The sequence below is a fragment of the Eulemur rufifrons genome, chromosome 5, assembly GCF_041146395.1.
Source record: "Eulemur rufifrons isolate Redbay chromosome 5, OSU_ERuf_1, whole genome shotgun sequence".
Taxonomy (NCBI): domain Eukaryota; kingdom Metazoa; phylum Chordata; class Mammalia; order Primates; family Lemuridae; genus Eulemur; species Eulemur rufifrons.
In genome coordinates this window covers 47,454,537-47,475,177 of record NC_090987.1, presented here as the reverse complement: position 1 = coordinate 47,475,177, position 20,641 = coordinate 47,454,537, and the positions used below count along the sequence as shown (strand labels likewise).

Here is a 20,641-nt window from a genome sequence, read left to right as displayed (position 1 = left end):
ATGCCATCTACCAAAAGAGATAGTTTTACTTCATTTTCAATTTGGAGGCCATTAATTTATTTTTCTTGCCTAATTCCTCTCTCTAGGACTTCCAGTATAGTGTTGAATAGCAGTGGTGAAAGTGGGTTTACTTGTCTTCTTCCTAATCTTAGGGGGAGAATATTTCAGTCTTTTACCATTGAATATGATGTTAGCTATGGGTTTTTAATAAATGCCCTTTATCAAATTAAAGAAGTTCCCTTTTATTGCTAGTTTTCTGGTTGTTTTTGTCATGAAATGGTTTTGAGTTTTGTCCAATGCCATTCATCTGTTGAGATGAACTTATGGGTTTTTCCCCTCCCCATTGTTCCATTAATATAGTATAGCACATTGATTGATTTTTCTTATGCTGAACCACTCTTGCATTCCTGGAAAAAAAATTCTAGTTGGTCATGTTGTATAATCATTTTAATGTGCTATTGGATTCAATTTGCTGGTATTTTGTGGAGGATTTTTTGTACCTATATTCATAAGGGATATTGAGCTGTGGTTTTCTTGTCACATCTGGTCTATTCTTTTCTATTTTATTGTAAATGGAAATGTTTTCTTAAGTTCATTTCTTATGGCCAGTATACAGAAATGCAATTGATTTTTGTATATTGATGTTATATCCTGCAACCTTGCTGAATTCATTTATTAGCTGTAGTAGTTTTTTTTTGTGGATTCCTTAGGATTTTTTATATGAAAATTATGTCATCTGAAAATGGAGATACTTTTACTCCTTCCTTTCCCTTTTGGATGCCTTTTATTTCTTGCCTAATTCCTGTGGCTAGACCTTCCAATATATTGTTGAATAGTAGTGGCAAGATCAGACATCCTTTCCTTGTTCCTAATCTTAGAAGAAAGCTTTCAGTCTTTCACCATTAAGTGTAATGCTTGCTGTGGGTATTTTTGTAGATGCCCTTTATCAGTTGAGGAATTTGACTTTTATACCTAGTTTGCTAAATATTTTTATCATGAAAAAGTGGTTCTTTATTGTATTAATAAATAGAATATTATATTAATTGCTTCCTGTAATCTGAACCAATCTTGTATTCCTGGGAAAAATTTCACTAGTTTTTTTTTGTGTGTGTGTGTAAAATATATGTTTTGTCTATATTTGTTTGTGTCTATATTTATTATCTCATCTACTCTTTTCAAACAATTTTATTTCTAATAGAGTATTTAAGACTTTTCTGAGTGCTAAGGAAAACCAGGAGAAACAATAAGTAGAAAAGTTTAGTTATTTAACATATTCATCTACAATATGGTTACTTGTCTTTAAGACAAACTCAACTGTGTCATAAAAGGGTTTCTTTTTATGATAATGCAAGGGGTTGACCCTTCACAGTGGCCATCATTGAACCCCAGGCAACTTCCCATTTACTATGATAAGATCTAAAAGTAAAATTTAAGTAGAGCAGCCGTTTAGTCAAGGTATGAAGAAGATAGTGGAGTGTAATGAAAATATATTCAGAGGAACTGTGAGCAAAAATTTGGAGAAAAAGCTTAGCAATAATCACAATTGCTTAAAGCTTGTCATGAGTAATGGTAACAGTGGCCTGTGGGTTTGTGTGAAAACGTGAGGGCACCAAAGGTGTTAGGCCCCTACTAACTGCGTAAGAGAGGAAAGAAAGGTTTGAAGCCAGAGACGGTAGAAGGGGCCCCGAGGGTGGATGATATTAATAGAATGCTGTGTACTTGGGTCGTTCACAGTAGGAGTTTACACATTAGATTTTAAGGGAAAACCAACTCATATGATCTTCACATGTTCTCTTGAGTAAGGCAAGACTGGAGATAGGGCTGCCTGATTGTGTGTGTGTGTGTGTGTGTGTGTGTGTGTGTGCAGAGTTTAAATACAGTAAAATGTAAAAAGAAATTAAACATTGTTTATTTCAATAATTTGTTTCTATTAGTAATTTGACTCTAAAATTTGTTAGCTTTACTTGTTTTACTTAAAGTGAACTTATACTTTAAACATCTCTTCTGCTTAGATTTTTACATTAAATTTTATTTTATGGTTTCAATTACATTATTGTCAGAAAAAGTGTTTGCTACATTTGTCATAGCTTGTGTGTGTGTGTATAATTGCACTTCTGAGAGCAATTAAAGTGCTTGAAAGTAGAACAGTATGTGCTGATCTGTATATCGCCCCTGGTGTATATTAAAATTCTCATAGATTCCAGATAAAAGAAGCTTCTTCAGAGAGACAGAGAGAGGTCAGTTTTTAAAACATGTAAATTATAAAATGTAAAGATTCTTTTAACTGATATAAATTGAATTCCAGAATTTAAATATTCTATTCAGTGACTTTCTAGAGAAGGCATAAACACATGGCAGGGCCTTCTATTCCTTGAGGAGAATCAAGCTGCTGGAATTTTAGTCGAAGCTATAAAATGACAAAAAGATGTTAGATACCATATAGAAACCCTAATGACACAAGTCTTAAGGGATAAAAGCTCCTCTCCACAAGGGTTGTTGAGCCTCATGGTGAGATTTGGTCTTCCTTCAGTGAGGGGCAGGCGGTGCTCAGCTGAGAATCACCTCCTTTCAAATACAGGTAAATCTGATCCTTTTGTTGAAGTAAAATCACCTCCTACATAGTCTTAGATGGTAAGTCATGTAGCTGACTCTGTACAGTTAAAAATTAGATCTGTCTGTTAAGGAATATTAAATAGATTGTCAGCTCACAGTTACATTTCTTGCCTTTTCAGTTATTTTGAATGGTATTTCTATTTAAAAAATAATTCTGATTTCTGTGTATGTATGTGAATTTACAGTACTCTATATTACTTGGAATGGCTTGTTTACCAGTTAAAGCATTTCTGAGAAGACTGTTTTCAATAATTTTCTATGTGTGAAAATCTGCTCTGTGGTTGACGACAGGACCCTCCACCCCAGCCAGCCTCCTGCACAGTATGTGCAGGTGGACAAGAAGCCCTGCAGAGCCATGGTGGCTGTCACGGGGTGTGTGACTGATAGCGGGACCAGTCCCTGGGAAGGACAGCCCTGCATAGATGCCTCTCCAAATGCAGATTCCTGTTCATAGTCGAGTGCCGACTATAGCTAAACTCAAATGCAGTTCGGCAAACATCTCTTTAGTCCCTCGTATGTTGCTAGAATGGGGCAAACTGAATAAGAATAAAACATGATACCTTCCCTGAAGGAAGAGATCTATTTGTTTTTTGTAATAGCTTTATTGATGTGCATTTCACATACTATGCAATTCACCCATTTAAGTGTAGAATTCAGTGGTTTTTAGCATATTTACTGAGTTGTGTAACCATCACCACAATAAATTTTTGAAGGTTTCCATCATCCCAGAGGGAAACTCCAAATCATTTAGCTATTATTCCCCAACCCTCTATGCCCCCAAGCCTTTTCTGTCTTTATTGACTTGCCTACTCTGGACATTTCCTGTGTATAACCTGTGGCCTTTTATGTCTGGCTTCTTTCACTAAGCATAATTATTTTAAGGTTCATCTACCATGTAGATTATATCAGTACATCATTTCTTTTTATTTCTAAATAATATTTCATTAAATGTATAAAGCATGATTTGATTTCCCTTTTTTCAGTTTATGGGCATTCAGATTCTTTCCACTTTGGGGCTCTTTCATATAATGCTGCTGTGAACATTTGTAAATGAGTTTTTGTGTGAGCATGTTCTCGATTCTCTTGGGTATGTATCTATGAGTAGATATAGTGGTTCTATGTTTAATTTATTGAGGAACTGCCAAACTGTTTTCCACAGTGGGCTACACCGTTTTGCATTCTCATCAGCAGTGTAAGAGGGTTCCCACTTCTCTGTGTCCTTGCTAACAGTTGTCGTCTGTCTTTTTGTTGATAGCCATTGTAATGGGTATAAAGTGAGATCTCAATTTTGGATTTCATTTTTCTTAATGCTCATTGTGTCAGATGACTTCATATACTTATCTGTTTTTATGGCAACTTTGTGAAGTTTGTATCAGGCATTTCAGTTTCATAGTTGAAGAACTGAGGCTCAGAGAGAGCAGGTAACTTGCCCCAGGCGTCTCCAGTGGTGTGTTGATTTGGTAGCAGGCTCAGGTACTTACCTTCAAGACGTCCTTCACCCTTTCCTTTTCACCGGACTGCTGGAAGTCCTGTGCTTGGGCTTCTGAGTGTAAAGGAAGGGAAGCTTCCAGTGTACCTGGGAACATGGGAGGGAGATATTAATTCCAACTTCTTATGCCAATGGCTTCACATTGGAAGTGGTGTTTGAATTAGTCTTCCAAGGGTGTGTAAAATTTTAACTGAGAAATGGGGTGGAAGAAAGTATTAGGTAGCTGTACAGTATGCACTAAAGCAAGATGGCATAAAGTTGCTGCCATACCTAAGAATTATGAGCATTGTGAGTTATGCATTGGGCTGTAGGGTATGGATGAGGGGGTAGGAGGTAAAAAGTAACTTAGAACATTAGGCTCTAATTGATTTTTGATTACCTAGTAAATTTTTAACTTTATTTAAAATTTTAATGATTCAGAAGAGTTACAAGAATAGCAGGCAGAACTCCTTGCCAAATCATATGAGATTAAATTGCCAACATGAAAGTTTTGCCAGTCACCCCTTTATATCCTTTTTAAAATAAAACAAGCAAACAGAAAAACATAGAGGTTTAATCCAGGATCACATGTTGCGTTAATAGTCGTGTCTCTTATGCATCCTTCCATCTGCAACAGTTCTTCAGATTTCCTTGACTTTTATAACGTTGGCGTTTTTTAATATTATAGGCTGGTTATCTTGTAACGTGCCTCTCACTTTGAGTTTGTCAGATGTTTTCTCATGATTCAATGTAGGTTATGCATCTAATGAGGAATACCCCAAAGCTATGCTGTGTTCTTACTGCATCATATAGGGTGGTGTGTAATTTCCGTTTGTCCCTTTCCTGTTAATGGTAGTTTTGGTCACTTGATTAAAGTGGTATGTGCCCAATGTCTCCACTGTAAAATTACTCTTTTTCCTTTTGTAATTAATACATATTTGCTGGGGGATTACTTTGAGATTATGTAAATATTCTATTCCTCATCAAACTTTTACCCACTAGGATTTAGCATCTGTTGCTATTTATTAGATAAATAGTTATTAGTGTGATGTTTGCCAAATGGTGATGTTCTAATTCCATTATTCCTTCTATATGTATTCTTTGACTTATCCTCTTCTGCAATTTATTTACTTATTCATTTTTTTACTTTCAGTATTATGGAGTCATGGACCCCTACTTTATTCGGTGTTACTATTATTATGTAGAACCTTGGTCGGGGGAGGTGGGCTAGAAAAGTTGATGAGCCGCCTTCCTTGACCTTAGGGTGCTGACAGCTGCCTGGGGACTGTTAGGTAAGCTAATGATTAACTGTTATAGAGGATAGCAAGATAATTAATCAAAGAGGTAACACCTGACCAGAAAGAGTAAGAAATGCTTCATGGAGAAAATTATATGATGATGTACTGCTTTGTAGCAAATTACTACTACAAACAGTGGCTTAAAACAACACAAATTTATTATCTTACAGTTCTGGAGGTCAGGAGTCTGAAATGAGTTTCATTTCAGTTTTAGAATATTAATAAGGAATTGGTAGAGTAGGTAGATTGAGGCCATTTTATGAAAGATTTTTAAAAGCAGTAATGAGGAACTTGCAGTCAAAGCTGTGATCTAACGGTGTTTAGGTATATCTATTTGGCAATAGTGGGAGGATTAGAAAGGAGGAATGGGGAAACCATTAGGGAGATTGATGATATGTGCAAATAAGAGGTAGCGCCTTACCCAGGGCGGTGGGAGTGGGGCCAGGACAACATAAGACACTCTGGGATTGCCACTTACTTTATTTGGCAAGTGACTGAATACAAAGACACATATGAGCTCTTTTGTTCAGAGTTTTCTGTAGCCTGGAAGGCTCTAAGAATTGATTGGCCAGGGAAATAAATTTCGTTCCTGACCTTGCAGGGCTCTCTTTTCTTATAAATATCATCTTGCTCCCCAGTAAGTGCATTTTAATGTGATAGTAAGAAGCCACCCAAAGTGGGAAAAAATTATATGTGCATATTTTGCTAACTGTTGGGGCAATTTTCTGTGGTCATTTGATACAACATGAAAATTTTTTTAATGTTATTGTGCCTGGGCCTCAGGTAGTCATTCAACTACCAGAAGTCTCACAAGAAAACTTTACTGCAGTTCCGTCAATCATGATACCTGCTGCTACAGCATGGTATCCTTTCTCCTGTACTTCAACTTGATTGCAAATCATATCACCATTTCCCCAAGGCATTTCACAGAAAGTGGATTCCCTACACGTTTTTTATAGACATTGCGAAAGGACAGTGCTTTCTTTCTCTATGTATAGAGTGCTCAGTCAGCCAAATTCTACTCTTTATGAATCAAAGTTTATTTTACCTTTGGATACTTACATATAATCACCAAGGAAGTGAAACTGTGGACTTCATATAACAGAAACTTCTTTAAAATAAAAGTTAAATATATTTTTATGTAAAATTATAGGAAATTTATAAAATACAAAACATTATAATGAGTAAATTAAAAATATTAATCCAACCATTAGATAGAGCTTACCATTATCATACTGTTATATTTTTCCAATCATTTTTTTTTTTTTTTTTTTTTTTTTTTTTTGAGACAGAGTCTCACTCTGTTGCCCAGGCTAGAGTGAGTGCCGTGGCGTCAGCCTAGCTCACAGCAACCTCAAACTCCTGAGCTCAAGCGATCCTCCTGTCTCAGCCTCCCGAGTAGCTGGGACTACAGGCATGCGCCACCATGCCCGGCTAATTTTTTTTCAATATATATTTTTAGCTGTCCATATAATTTCTTTCTATTTTTAGTAGAGGTGGGGTCTCGCTCTTGCTCAGGCTGGTCTCGAACTCCTGAGCTCAAACAATCCGCCCACCTCGGCCTCCCAGAGTGCTAGGATTACAGGCGTGAGCCACCACGCCCGGCCTTCCAATCATTTTTGACTGTTTATTTGACTCTACATAGGTAATTTAAAATTGTGATTTTATTGTTCATACTGCCTTTGTAATCTTTTTTCTTTACTTGGAAATATAATTTGAACATATTACCCTTTATTTAAATAGTCGTTGAGAACCTGGCTATTAATGACTGCATAATTATCTACATTGTACACCACAGTTTAGTCAGTTTTTCCTTTGTCATTAACTTTTTCTAGTTCTTATAAATAATGATGGGGAGGACATCCTTTTAAAGAAATTACATGCTTGTCATTTCTTTGTTGTTGTTGTAAGTAGAATTACTGAATTACAGGATATGGAAATAGTTTTTTCCTTCTGACACAATATCAGAAAATTCAGATATGAAAAAGGAAAACCCAGATCTCTCTAAGTGTAGGCACAATTTTCTGTTAACATTGTGTTAGCAAGGACTATGTTTTGCTCACATTTTATTTACAAGTCCTGGTACATAAAATATGCTATAAATCATATTTATTTTATTAAAATATTTTAAATAAAATAACTCATGGACAGATTGAATCAATAATCAAAGAAAATTCTTGGACCTGAGGGCTTCACTGGTGAATTCTACCAAACATTTCAAGGACTAACAGCGATCCTTCTCAAACTTTTCCAAAATACTTAAGATGTGGGAACACTTCCTAAATCACTTTGTGAGGCCAACATTAATACCATGATGTCAAACCCAGAAAAAGACACAACAAGAAAGGAAAACTACAAACCAATATTTCTAATGAGCATTGATGCAAAAATTCTCAACAGAATACTAGAAAAACCAAATTCAACAGCATATTAAAATTACTATTCACCATGACCAAGTGGAATGTGAAGATGGCTGAACATATGAAAATTGATCGGTGTATATAATTTTAACACAATGAAGGGAAAAAAAACACGTGGTCATCTCAATTGATGCAGAGAAAGCATTTGACAAGGTTCTCCTTTTCATGATAAAACACTCAGTAACTTAGGAACAGAAGAGAGCTACCTCAACATCATAAAAGTCATATATGAAAACCCACAGGGAATATTAAGGACAGTAGTGAAAGACTGAAAGATTTTCCTCTAAGATCAGGAACAAGGCAAAGATATCCACTTAATCACTTCTTTTCAACATAGTTCTATCTAGACTAATTAGGTAAGGAAACAAAAGGCATCCTAATTGGAAAGGGAGAAATAAAATTATCTCTGTTAGCAGACGGTATGATTATATTTGTAGAAAACCCTAAAGATTAGTAAAAAAACCTGTTAGAACTAATAAAGCAATTCAGCAAAGTAGGGAGATAACAAAGTCAACACACAAAAAATCACCTGCATTTCTATACTTTAAAAATGAACAATCTGAAAAGGAAATTAAGAAATACTTTCATTTACAATAGCATCAAAAAGAATAAAATACTTAGAAATTAACTTAACCAAGGAGGTGAAAGACTTGTACACTGAAAACTATAAAATATTGCTGAAAGAAGTTAAAGATGACACAAATAAATGGAAGGAAATCTCATGTTCATGATTAGAAGACTTGATATTGTTAAGATGTCAGTATTACTCAAAGTGATGTACAGATTCAACTCAATCCCTATCAAAATCTCAAAGACATTTTTAGTAGAAAAAGAAAAATCTATCCTATAATCCATATTGAGTCTCAAGGGACCCTGAATAGCCAATACTGTAATGAAAAAGATCGAAGTTGGAGAATTCACACTTCCCTGATTTCAAAACTTACTACAAAGCTACGGTAATCAAAACAGTGCTATACTGGCTTAAAGCTAGGTATGGAATAGAATAGAGAATGGAATAGAACAGAGAGCTCAGAAATAAGCCCTTGCATATATGATCAAATGATTTTTGATAAGGGTGCCAAGAGCATTCAACGGGGAAAGGAGTGTCTTTTTAACAAATAGTGCTGGGAAAACTGGATATTTACATGCAAAAGAATGAAGTTGCACTATTATCTTATACCATATACAAAAACTAACTCAAAATGAATCAAAGATCTAAATATAAGAAAATGAGATAAAACTATTAAAAATCTTAAAAGAAAACAGAGCAAAAAGCTTCAGGAGATTGGATTTGGCAATGATTTCTTGAGTAAAATAGCAAAGGCACAGGCAACAAAAGAAAAAAATAGACAAATTGGACTTTATGGAAATTAAAAACTTCTGCACATTAAAGGTCAATATCAACAGAATGCAAAGGCAAGCTACAGATTGAGAAAAAATATTTGCAAATCACATATTTAATAAGGGATTAATAGCCAGAATATATAGAGAACTAAAAACAACCAACCTGATTCAAAATGGGCAAAGGACTTGATACACATTTCTCCAGTGTTGGTATACAAATGGCCAATAAGCATGTGAAAAGATAGTCAACATCACTAGCATTAGGGAAATGCTAATCAAAACTACAATGAAGTTATCCCACCCTAACCCTAACTCCTTAGAATGGCTACTATAAAACAAAACAAAACAAAGTAAGAAGTGTTGGTGAGAATGTGAAGAAATTGGAAAAGTTGTACATTGTTGGTGGGAATATAAAATGGTACTATGGAAAACAAAATGGCATTTCCTCAAAAAAAAAAAAATAGAATTTCCATATGATCCAACAGTTTTACTTCTGGGTATATACCCCAAAGAATTGAAAGTGGGGTCTTGAGATATTTGTACACCCATGTTTATAGGAGCATTGTGTGAAGATTTCTCAAAGAACTAAAACAGAACTACCATTTGACCCAGCAGTCCCATTGCTAGGTATATACCCAAAGGAAAATAAATCATTATATCAAACAGATACCTGCACTCTTATGTTTATTGCAGTACTATTCACAATAGCAAAGATATGGAATTAACCTAAGTGCCCATCATGGATGACTGGATAAAGAAAATGTGGTATATTTACAGTGAAATACAATTCAGCCATAAAAGAATGACATCATGTCTTTTGCAGCACCATGGATGGAACTGGGGGCCATTGTTTTAAGGGAAACAACTCAGAAACAGTCAAGTACCGCATGTTCTCACTTATAAGAGGGAACTAAGTAATGTGTACACATGGACATAGAATGTGAATAATGGTCACTGGAGACTCAGAAGGATGGGGCAGTAAAGGATGAAAAATTACTTAATAACTACAACATACACTGTTCAAGTGATGGTAACTCTAAAAGCCCAGGCTTCATTCACACCTCTAATTCCAGCACTTTGGGAGGCTGAGGCCAGGAGGATTGCTTGAGGCCAGGAGTTTGAGACCAACCTGGGCAACATAGTGAGACCCTGTGTCTACAAAATTTTTTTTTAAAAAATAGCCAGGCATGATGGTGCATGCCTGTAGTCCCAGCTACTCAGGAGGCTGACATGGGGGGAATAAATTGAGCCCAGGCATTGGAGTCTGCACTAAGATATGATGATGCCACTGCACTCCAGCCTGGGTGACAGAGTGAGACTCTATCTCTTAAAAAATAAAGAAGCCCAGAATTCACCACTGCACAATATATCTATGTAACAAAACTGCACTTGTACCCCTCAAATTTATACAAATAGGCTCAATCTGGGAAAACTAGAATTCTTCAACAGACCAACATGAAGTAACAAAATTGAAGCAGCAATAAAAGACATTCCAACAAAAAAAAGTCCTGGACCAGATGGTTTCACATCCGAATTTTACCAGGCCTACAAAAAACTGGTACCTAAACTGCAGAAATTATTCCATAACATCGAGAAGGAAGGAATCCTCCCCAACTTGTTCTACGAAGCCAGCATCACCTTGATACCAAAGCCAGGAAAGGACACAACAAAAAAAGAAAACAACAGATGAATATTCCTTATGAATATGGATGCAAAAATTCTCAATAAAATCCAAGCAAACCAAATTTAGCTACACATCAAAAAAATAATCCACCATGACCAGGTAGGCTTCATCCCAGAGATGCAAGGATGGTTCAACATTCACAAATCTATAAATGTGATTCACCATATAAACAAAGCAAAAACAAGACCATATGATACTCTCAGTAGATGCAGAAAAAGCATGTGACAAAATCCGGCACCCTTTTATGGTAAGAACTCTTAACAAAATAGGCATAGGTAGAACATACCTCAATATTATAAAAGCCATATGCAACAAACCCATAGCCAACATCATATCAAATGGGGAAAAATTGAGAGCATTCTCGCTTAGAACTGGAACCAGACAAGACTGTCCACTGTCACCACTTCTATTCAACATAATACTGGAAGTCCTTGCCAGAGCAATCAGGCAAGAGAAGGAAATCAAGGGTATCCAAATGGGGAAAGAAGAAGTCAAACCATCATATCATTCTTTGCTGATGATATGATCTTATAAGTCTTATAAATTAAAAACAGCATGCTTCTTCCCACTAGGGGCAAATGTGTAACTTTTGATATTTCTCTTCATGTTGCTCAAGCATGTGTTTGTACTGCTACATACTGCTATATACTGGTATGTTTTCCAATTTGGGGTACTGTGTTTTAACTTACACTGTTCACACAAACACTAACTTCCCAACATAATATTTAATTTAAAAATATTTACTGCTTCTATAAGTATGCAGATTTTTTAACATTAGAATTTCTTATGATTGCATTTCCTTTCCTCTACAACTTTTGTTTTCCCTAAAGTTAGTAATTGCCTCTTTTGTATTGTGCAGTTTTCTGTGTTTCTGATGCTAAGTCATTTCCACATTCTCCATCAAAATAGAATTCAGGTTAAAAATATTTTTTCCTCGAGCTTTTGAAGGCATTTTTTTATTGGTTTCTAATTTCAAGGTAGAGGTTTAACATCATTCCTGACCCTGTGTACATGATTGTTAGTCCGCTGCCTGGTACTTGTGCTTGTGGATGCCTTCAGGGTCTTCTCTCTGTCTCTAGTCGTTTGACATTTCATATGCTGTACCTTAGCAAGGGTCTGCTTCCATTCACTGTGTTCAGTACTCTAGGGACTCATACAGTCTGGAAAGCCTTGTCCTTCATATCTGGGAAATAATTTTGATTTGTGTCTTTTATAAATTTTTGCCCTCTATTTCTTCTGTTTTGTTTTTCTGTAACTCTCATTATTTGGAAGATACTGGTCCTGAGCTAATCTTCCTTGTCTTTTCTGTCCCATTTCTCTCTCTCTAAGTGTCTGTTACAATCCTAGGAGATTCCTTTAATTTTAGCCTCTGACACTCCTGTTAGATTGTGAAATTGTTACAGAATTTCCCAGAGCTCTTTTTTGTTCATTAAATATATCTTCTTCCTTGTTAAATAATCAGCTTTATTGAAATATAATTTACATAAAGCAAAATTCATACTTATTAGGTGTCCAGTTTAATGTATTTGATGAATGTATAGAGACCTGTAAACATTTTAACCTCACATTAGAGAATATTTTGATGTTTCCAAAAAAATTCCTTCATATTCCTTTGTAGCCAGTCCCCTCCTGCTCCTTAGGGCCTGGAAACCACTCATATGGCTTATGTCCTTGAAATTTTGCCATTTCCAGGAAGTCATTTATAATGAAATAATACAGTATGTAGCTTTTCATGTTTGGCTTCTTTCATATAACATAATGCTTTTGAGATGCATCATTTGTTATTATATGTATCAGTAGTTTGTTCCTTTTTATTGTTAAATATTAATAGCATTCCATTTTATGAACATAGCATCAGTGTATATCTGGGTCATTTCTAATATTTAGCTATTATGAATAAAGCTGCTGTAAACATTTGTGTTTAGATAAACATTTCTTGACTAAACATCTAGGAGTGAGGAGTGGAATTGCTGGGACTTGTGTTTATAAGATATGCTAAACTGATTTCCACCAGAGCTGTCCATTTTATATTCCCACCAGGCATATGTTAATATGAGTTGTAGTTGTCCTACATCTACACCAGCTTTTGTCATCATTAGTTTTTAAAATGTTAGCCTTTCTAATTTACAACATGGATGAACCTGGGGGACAGTAAGCTTAGTGAAATGAGCCAGGCGCAGAAAGACAAATACCTCATGATCTCCCTTATGTGTGGAATATTTAAAAAGTGAACTCGGAAACAGAGGGTAGAATGGCGGTGACCAGAGTGGCAGGGGGATGGGTTGGGGAGATGCTGGTCAAAGGACACAACATTTCAGTTAGACAGGAGGAAGTTGTACATCATAGTGACTACAGTTAAAACAGTGTATTTTATACCTGAAAATTGCTAAGAGAGTAGATTTTAAGTGTTCTCATCACAAATAAATGATAATCATGTGAAGAAATGCATGTTAATTAGGTTGATTTTTTTAAAAAATGTTTAAATGCTCTTCTACCCTTTCTTATTTTTTATTATGGGCATATAATAGTTGTATATCTTTATAGGGTACATGTGATGTTTTGATACAGGCATACAATGCGAATTAATCAAATCAGGGTGATTGAGGTATCCACCACCTCAGAGATTTATCATTTCTTTGTGTTAGGAACATTCCAATTCTCTTCTTTTAGATATTCTAAACTGTACGATAACTAATTGTTGATTATAGTCACTTTGTTGTGCTGTCAAATATTGTTCATTCTATCTAACTGTATTTTTGCACCCATTAACCACCATTTTTCCCCCTCACCCTACTGCCCATCCCAGTCTCTGGTAACCATCATTCTACTCTCTGTCGCCATGAGACCAATTGTTTTAAATATTGAGCTTCCACATATGAGTGAGAAAACAAGATTTGTCATTCTGTGCTTGGCTTATTTCACTTAATATGATGTTCTCCAGTTCCATCCATGTTGTTGCAAATGGCATGATTTCATTCTTTTTGCGGCTATATAATATTCCATTGTGGATACGTACCACAATTTCTTTACCCATTCTTCTGCTAATGGACAATTAAGTTGATTCCAAATTTTGGCTATTGTTAATAGTGCTGCAATAAACATGAGGGTGCAGATAGCTTTTCAATAAACTGAATTCACCTCCTTTACAAATACACCCAGCAGTGGGATTGCTAGGTTATATAGTAATTCTATTTTCAGTTTTTTTGAGGCTCCCCCATACTGTTTTCCATAGCGGTTACCCAAATTTACATTTCTGCCAACAGTATATGAGGGCTCCCCTTTCTCCACATTCTCACCAGCATTTGTTGTTGCCTGTCTTTTTGATAAAAGCTATTTCAGCTGGGTGAGATGCTATCTTATTGTAGTTTTGATTCACATTTCTCTGATGACTAATGATTTTGAGCATTTTCTGATACACCTGTTGACCACTTGTGTGTCTTCTTTTGAGAAAAATGTCTGTTCAGATCCTTTGCCCATTTTTTAATTGGCTTGTTTGATTTTTTTTACTTTTGAGTTGTTGGAGCTCCTTATATATTCTAGTATTAGTCTTTGTTGGATGAGTAGTTTGTGAATATTTTCTCCCATTCTGTTTCAAACAACAAAGGGTTGTTTCTTTCCTTTGTTGATTGTTTCCTTTGCTGTGCAGAAGCTCTTTAGCTTGATGTGATCCCATCTGTCCAATTTTGCTTTGGTTGCCTGTGCTTTGGGGGTAATTAGGTTGATTTAGCCATTTCATAATGTATACATGTTTCATAATAAATATACACAATTTTTATTTGTCAGTAAAAATAATAAGATAAAATAATCATATGAGACAAAATTTTCAAAAAGCTGGCTTTTCTATAATTGTATGGTGGTGTTGCATTGTGATTTTAATTTGCCATTTCCCTAATGATTAATGATCTTAAGCATCATACCAGGTGCTTAATTGACATCCATAGCTCTTCTTGAGTGAAATGTATATTCAAATCTTTTTCCATTTTTAAATTATTATTTCTCTTTTTACTATTGAGTTTTGAGAGTTCTTTATATACTCTAGACACAAGTCCTTTGCCAGATATGTATTTTGTAAGTACTTTCTCTCAGTCTGTGGCTCATCTTGTCATTTTCTGAATAGTGTTGTTCAAAGAGCAGATTTTTACAATTTTGGAGTCCAATTAATCTTTTCTATGGCTTGTCTTTTTTGTATGTACTAAGAAATTTTTTTTCTTTCACAAAGTCACAAGATTTTCTCTTTTTTTTCCCGTAGATGTTTTATATTTTTTAATTTTACAGTTAGGTTCTTTTATAGTAATATGTGCTACAATGTAGGAGTCAAGGTTTGATTATTTTTTTGGCATATGGATTTCTAATTGTTCCAGCAACATTTGTTGAAAAGACTATTTGTTCTCCTTTGAATTGTCTTGGATGCTTTGTGGAAAATCAATTGACAATATATGTATAGGTCTATTTCTGGACTCCGCATTCCATTGATTTATGTCTCTATCTTTGCATTAACAGCACATTGTCTTGTTTATACAGCTTTATAGTAGTCTGTATCGGGTAGTGTGTGACTATTATGTTCCAATAAAAAAGCACTTTATTTTTTAAATTGCTTTGACTATTGTATTCCTCTTGTTTATATACAAATTTAAAATTTCCATATAAAGTTTTTTGTCATTTTCTACAAAAAATGCCCACTGGATTTCACTGAGATTGCTTGAATCTATAGATCAATTTGGGAAAAAATATAGTCTTAACACCACTGAGTCTTGAAATCCATAAAATATGCTTCATTTGTTAAGTATGCTTTAATTTCTTGGATCAATAATTTTTATTTTGTGGGATACAAATTTTGTACATTTTTGAGATTTATCCACAAGCAGTTAGTGTTTTTTTTGATGCTATTGTAGATGCTATTCTTTTTAAAATTCTAATTTCAATTGTTTATTGTTTATGATTTATAAATTTTAATTGTTTATTTACAGAAATGCATTTGATTTTTGTATATTGCAGCCTTCCTTAACTCACTTATTACTTTTAATAGCCTATTTGTAGATTTTTTTGGATAATCTATGTAGATGATCATGTCATTTGAAGTTAAAGACAGCTTTGTTCTTCTCTGATTTGTATGCCTTTTATTTACTTTTTTTGCCTATTGCACTGGCAAGGACCTCTAATGTTGAATACAAATGGTGCGAGTGTACATTTTTGCTTTGCTCTCAACCTTAGGGGAAAAGCATATAGTCTTTCACCATTAAATGCGATGTTAGCTGTAAATTTTTTGTAGATGTCATTTTCAGATTGAGGAGGTTCTCCTCTCTTCCTAGTTTGCTTAGAGTTTTATGATGAATGGATGTTGTATTGACATGATCATATGTCTTATTTTTCTTTAGTCTGTTGATAAGGTGAATTAGGTTGATTGATTCTTGAAGGTTGAATTAACCTTGCATTCTTAGATTGCTGTTCACTTTTTACATATTGCTAGATTTCATTTCCTTACAGTTTGTTGATTTTTGACTCCCATGTTTGTGAAGGATATTGGTCTGTAGTTTTCTTTCATTTCTTTGATGGGTTCTTGTGTTAGGATAATGGTGACCTCGTAAATGAGTTGGAAAGGTATTCCTCTCGTGTATTTTCTGAAAAAGTAGTGATATAGTTTGGATATTTGTCTCCTCCAAATCTCATGTTGAAATTTGATCCCCAGAGTTGGAGATGGGGCTTAATGGGAAGTGTTTGGATTATGCGGGCGGATCCCTTATAAACGGCTTGGTTACATGCTCACAGTAATGAGTGAGTTCTAGCTCTATTAGTTCCCAGGAGAACTGATTGACAAAAACATCCTGGCCCCTCTCAGTCCTCTCTCTTGCTTCGTTACTCTCACCATGTGACGTCTGACCCCCTTAGCCTTCCACCTTGAGTGAAACACCTGAGGCCCTCACCAGAAGCAGATGCTGGTGCCATGCCTCTTGTACAGCCTACAGAACTGTGAGCCAAATAAACCTTTTTTATTTATAAATTACCTGGGCTCAGGTATTCCTTTACAGCAATTCAAAATGGACTAAGACAAGTAGGTTTAGAATTAGTATTATTTATTCTCGAAATATTTGGTAGAATTCACCAGCGAAGACTTGTGGGCTTGAAGTTTTCTTTGTGGGAAGGTTTTAATTATGAATTCAATTTTGCTAATTTAATTTACTTTTATATTATTTTGTTCTTTAAAATATATTGAGATTTTTTTTCCCCCAATAGCTCAGAATATGATTTTTCTTGTGAATGTTCCACATCCTTTGAAAAGAATATGTATTTTCCTGTTTTTGGGTAGAGTGTTCGATAAATATTGGTTAGTTCAAGTAGGTTGAGCATTGTTCATGTCTTCTGCATTCTTCCTGATTTTCTGCTTACTTGTTCTGTTGACTACTGAGAGATTAAGTCCCAACTATAAGTGTAGATTTGTGTATGTCTCCTTTTTTTCTATAGGTTTTTGCTTTGTATATTTTGAAGCTCTGTTAGTAGGTGCATATACCTTTACAACTGTTTTTTCTTATTAGAGACTGACCCCTGTATTATTGTGTAATGCTAGTTTTTTAATCCCTGGTAACATTTCTCTAGAAATTTCAGCTTTCTTTTGATTAATGTATGTCTTGTATACCTTTTTCCATACTTTTACATTTTACCTATTTATGTATTTATATTTAAAGTGGGCTTCTGAATAGACAAGTGCTGATTCTTGGTTTGTTTGTTTGTTTGTTGAGACGGAGTCTCGCTCTGTCACCCTTGGTAGAGTGAAGTGGTGTCACTGTAGCTCACTGCATCCTCAAACTCCTGGGCTCAAGAGATCCTCATGCCTTAGCCTCCAGAGTAGCTGGGACTACAGGTGCATGCCACCATACCTGGCTAGTTTTTCTATTTTTGGTAGAGACATGGTCTCGCTCTTGCTCAGGCTGGTCTCAAGCTCCTGACCTCAAGCAATCCTTCCACCTTGGCCTCCCAGAGTGCTAGGATTACAGGTGTGAGCCACTGCACCTGGCCTGTTTATAATTTCTTATAGCATAAGTTTAGTGAAAATGCATTATCTCAGTTTTTGTTTGCCTAGAAAAGCCTTTATTTTGCTTTAACATTATAAAGATATTTTTGCTAGATATAGAATTCTGGGTTGACAGGGTTTTTCTTTTTTCCCCCTTTTTACTTCTTTAAAGATGTCACTATGTTGTCTTCTGACTTGCATAGTTTCTGAACAGAGGTCTGTGGTTTCTATCTGTGTTCTCCTTATGTAATTTCTATTGTCCTCCTGGCTGCCTTAAACATTTTCTCTTACCTTTGGTGCACTAGAGGGGAGTTTTCTCCAGTTTCCTACCTTGCTCCTAATCTTTCCCTTGAGCACTTGGGGAGGCCCATTGAAAGTAGCTTGTGAGTGGCAGGAAACTCCCAGTCCTTCTGGGGCCTCAGCTATTCCAGACTGACATGCTAGCCCCACTTGGCCCTTAAGAATTTATTAAAATGTTAGAGGATTTCTTTTTACCTACTTGCTTAAATGACCTCTTCCTCCTGTACTCTACCACAGGTGAAATATTTTGAATTTTTCATCTGTCCCTAGAGGACTTGTCCCTCTCTCGATTTTCCTTCACTTTGTTGCCTTGGAACATCAGATCTCTGATGAGCTCAAAAAAATTTATGATTTTTCTGATTTTCTGGCTTTTTCTCATTGTTAGGGAGTAGCAGTCTCCTGTGGCTCTTTCTAAGTTTTACAAAAAAATGGAACTTTCTCATTTATTTTCCAATAACATTCTTACTTTATGGATTTTCTCTTAGCTCTCTAAGGATATTAGTTAAATCTTAGTTTATTTGTTACTTTTTTTGGTTGAAATCGTCTCTTTATATTGTTTTTGTTTTTTCAAAGTTCCTGTTTCTGTTATTTGTTTGTTTGTTTTTTTTTTTAATCTATTTATAGGGATCTTCAAATCTCTAGTGCATCTAGTTATCCTTTCATGTATAACAATAAGCTCTTGAAAAGGTGAGTAGAATCTCTGGGTGCACTGATGGAAGCTGCCAGCTTGTGAGCCTCCCTGTAGTGTGTTCAGATGGAAACTAGGATGTTTTATTTCAACACCCCCAAATGTCAATATAGCTGGGACTCTTGGGCCGGTTTCCACAGGAGAGGGCCCTCTTCTGACTGGTGTGTGTGCAGGGGGTGGGGGGGGGGTCCTGTTAGCTTTCTGAGATCCCAATAATGAGAATGGGTAGAAAGCCCATTCTTCTAAGAGTGGGCTTCACCAAGTCTAGGATCCCCAAGTCTGTAACTTCCCCATTTCATTCTGTTTAGAGATTAAAACCTCCAGCCTTTTACTTTAATGCAGGAGTGGTAGTTGCCTAGTTATGTGAGGCAAGGTAGGTGACCTGGTGGGGCCAACAGTTTCTGTCGGGACTTTAAGACAATCATCTGGTTTTAGCCCCACATTGCTGCCTTTAGAAGTATCTGGGGCCTGCAATTCCCAAAACCTTACTGGATTCTATAACATAAATTAGCTGCTTCTTTCTAGTGTTCTCCTTTAACAGATTTATGTTTTAGCTTTCTCAATACTGTTAAGTCAGTTTTCATTCATTTGCTTCTTTTTCATATATACAGGGATTTTTGTTGACACTTCTAATTTGCTTTTGGCTTGTTACCTCTTCTCATTGTGGCTTATGTTCTCATATTAGTTTTGTTTTTGTAATATGTTTGCATAAATAACATTATATTTGTATCATTTTATAATTGCTGAGTTTTCCCACTTGGTTACCTTTGGTTTCTCCTTCTACCCAGGTTAGTTACTTCCACCAAGGAAATAGCAGCTGATGCTAATCCTTCCATATTTGTCACCATGAGCTAACTAGTATATTAAACCACTCTAAAATTTTAGTGCCATTAGCATATTAAGAATTTCTTTCTTGCTCCTGTCATAGGACCATCATGGCTGACAAGTGTTAGTTCTGCTCCATGCAGTTATTCTGGGAACAGGGCCCCTCTGGTTCCTTGGTAATCTTTCCGTTCAGCCTGAGAATGGGAAGATAACTGATGGTTGTGCATAGGAGGGATTTATGGGCCAAACTTGAAAGTGACTTTAATATTATCATTTCTACCCACATGCGTCGGCCAGAACTCGGGCACAGGACTGCATGTAATTGCATAGAAGTCTGGGAAATCAGTTCAGCTGTCCACCTAAGAGGAAAAGGAAAACAGTTTGAACCATTAGCTATCTTACGGTATACATATTTTGCTAATTCTCATATAATTGCATATACATGCAAACATACATGCTTATGTACCATATGTTTGTGAACCTATACCCTCCTTTTGTCATCATTTGTGCTATAAAAATTGGATTATATTAATATCAGGAACAGGTTTTTCTATATTTCTAATATTAGGAACATGTTTTTCATAGTTGAGATCTTGCTCAATTATGTCTCATGAAAAATTCCTTTCAACTCTTTTGGGATAGTTCTAATTTTTTCATTATAATGACTGCATAATATTTCATGATGTATTGTATCAAAATTAATTTAGCATTTTCTCTCTTAAGCATTCATTTAAGAAAATGCCTTTCATGCTTATAATCCCAACAACTCTGGAGGCTAAGGTGGGAAGATTGCTTGAGGTCAGGAGTTTGAGGCTACAGTGAACTATGATAGTACCACTGCACTCTAGCCTGGACAACAGAGCAAGACCTCTTTAAATTAATACATAAATAGATAAATATATTTTAAAATCCCTTTATTGATATGTTGGTGGCATTTAGGAGGGAGCACAGCTAAAAATATGTGCTCATTTCTGCATTTATTTTTATTTTATTTT

At 35.5% G+C, this 20,641-nt stretch overlaps 1 protein-coding gene across 2 annotated transcripts in view; it reads left to right on the top strand.

Moving 5' to 3' along the window:
- The window catches only part of L3MBTL4 (L3MBTL histone methyl-lysine binding protein 4), a 339,453-nt gene that overhangs the window by 80,763 nt on the left and 238,049 nt on the right, over nucleotides 1-20,641 (top strand). The window lies entirely within an intron of this gene.